The sequence below is a fragment of the Schistocerca serialis genome, chromosome 10 (assembly GCF_023864345.2).
Source record: "Schistocerca serialis cubense isolate TAMUIC-IGC-003099 chromosome 10, iqSchSeri2.2, whole genome shotgun sequence".
Classification (NCBI taxonomy): domain Eukaryota; kingdom Metazoa; phylum Arthropoda; class Insecta; order Orthoptera; family Acrididae; genus Schistocerca; species Schistocerca serialis.
The window spans coordinates 99,523,734-99,526,125 of record NC_064647.1 but is presented as its reverse complement, the minus strand read 5'-3'; the positions used below and the strand labels follow the sequence as shown (position 1 = coordinate 99,526,125).

Genomic DNA, 2,392 nt, shown 5'->3' with positions numbered 1-2,392 from the left:
ACTGGCTGACACTGACGGCGGCGGTGCACAAATGCTGCGCAGCTAGCGCCATTCGACGGCCAACACCGCGGTTCCTGGTGTGTCCGCTGTGCCGTGCGTGTGACCATTGCTTGTATAGCCCTCTCGCAGTGTCCGGAGCAAGTATGGTGGGTCTGACACACCGGTGTCAATGTGTTCTTTTTTCCATTTCCAGGAGTGTACATGTTTGGGATAACCCATCATCAGATATCTGTGAAAGAGAGGATGCATAGTCATGCATGAAAGCAACAGTGCTGCCACGGTACACACATACCTTACAAGTAAATGCACATATCAAATAACACGAGTGAAGTTATATCATACATGCATAACTAACAGCGGCAGACTGACGGTCGTGCAGTGATGACAGCACCACGAAACGAAATTAAACTGGTAGCTGGTGATAGCGTGCCCTTAGTGGTGCTACACAGCATCAAGTGACAAACAACTTTTTATGCGCTAGTTTTTTAAAGAACTACATAAAGTCATACAGACAGAAATATTCTGTCGACAAGATAAAAGGTACAAGCAACTGAATTAGTGGCTTATAGCGCTAATATAAAGCACTCCGTGTTCAGGCCACGAGTGGCCTCCCGGGACCATCCGACCGCCGTGTCATCCTTGGTGAAGGATGCGGATAGGAGGGGCATGGGGTCAGCACACCGCTCTCTCAGTCGTTATGATGGTATTCTTGACCGAAGCAGCTACTATTCGGTCGAGTAGCTCTTCAATTGGCATCACGAGGCTGAGTGCACCCCGAAAAAATGGCAACAGCGCATGGTGGCTGGATGGTCACCCATCCAAGTGCCGGCCACGCCCAACAGCGCTTAACTTCGGTGTTCTCACGGGAACCGGTGTATCCACTGCGGCAAGGCCGTTGCCTTATAGCGCTAATATAGCAGACAATAATTTTACATAGGTAAATTAAGAAAAAAATTTAGTAACTGTACAAATGTTTACTATGTTCTCATTCCATGGTGACGTAGATTGTTACTGATGATCTGCATAACAGATTCAGAATTTAAGTACACATAGGTGGCCTACGAGCACAAATACACAAATGTACACAGTGGATAAATTTTACGTTACATAAGTAAAAAAATGAATTTTGCATTTCAGAAAACATATGCAGACATTTAAAAGCAAATTCTATAAATATGACGTTATGATAAGGGGGAGAGGAGGGGGGGGGGTGGCATGATAAAATAAGGGACAGTTTAGTATTTACACCTCTTATTCCAGTGCCCAAGTACACAGGGTTATTCAACTGACGCAACCTATGAGTTTAATGCAACCCGCAAAGCCTTCAATACCAAGTGCAAGATTTGCATATCCTCTCGCTTGCTTCGCATGAACTAGCCCAATAGAAAAAAAAATTAATATGACCTTTTGCAGGAAATTTAATATAGTTAAATTCTCTACTGGAATACATTTTGGCTGGGCGCCATAACTTTGGAATTATTCGAGAAAAACTTACAAAAGTGACCTTCAAACAGGTTCTTTCTTGAATAACTCTAAAGCCATGGCTTTCAGCGAATACACATCGCAGTACAAATTTTAATTACATTAAATTCCCTACAAAAAGATTCTGTTAATTTTTTTTCTGTATTTTGCGTGTACCGCGTGAGAAAATATAAACGTCTCGCATGTGGTTTCTGAAAACATTATGGGTTGCATAAAAAAATACGAGGAGCCGCAAGCAACAGCCATAGGGGGGTAACAAAAAAAAATTCTGAAGATGGCTTTTAGATAAGCCGAACCCGGTTAATAAAGTAACATTATTGCGATCTCGACTGTTCATTTTTAAATATGGTAACAGATCGCTACTCTCCGTGGACCATGTTGTCAAAATTTATGATTTATTCCGAGGCCTCACGAAAACTACAATTAATGGTGCAGAACGTCGTCATTGTGCAATTTGTAAGTGGTTTTTCAACCAGTTCAGCTGCTGACAGAAATGAAGTCTGACAAGTTAAGGAAACATATGAAATCAATCATTATGAATTAACGAAACCAAAAGAATCTTTTTTTCAGGAAACTAAATGTTTTATTGCCTACCCAGAAGAACTTTGTGAAAGCGACGAAAGCGGCTACTAAGGCCCTTTTAGTCACTTAACAGTTTTTACGTAGGACTGCAATGCAAGAAACCAAACACAACTGCAGACACACTAGTTTTACGAGCGTCGTTGATATGGTGGCAACAATATTTGGTGAGTCATTTTCTCAACAGCTGCAACAGTTGAAAAGTATTCTTACCTGTAATGACACAGTGCAGAATTTTAGACGTTTCTCATGATTTACTCGAGCAGATAATCGATAAGAATTGATTTTGTATGAGCCGATACTGAAAACAGCTTCAGCTCATAGACATTTT

At 41.5% G+C, this 2,392-nt stretch overlaps 1 pseudogene; it reads right to left on the bottom strand.

Annotated features, from left to right (window-relative positions):
- Nucleotides 1-783: 783 nt before the first annotated feature.
- LOC126425362 (5S ribosomal RNA) lies at nt 784-900 on the bottom strand (annotated as a pseudogene).
- Nucleotides 901-2,392: the final 1,492 nt, after the last annotated feature.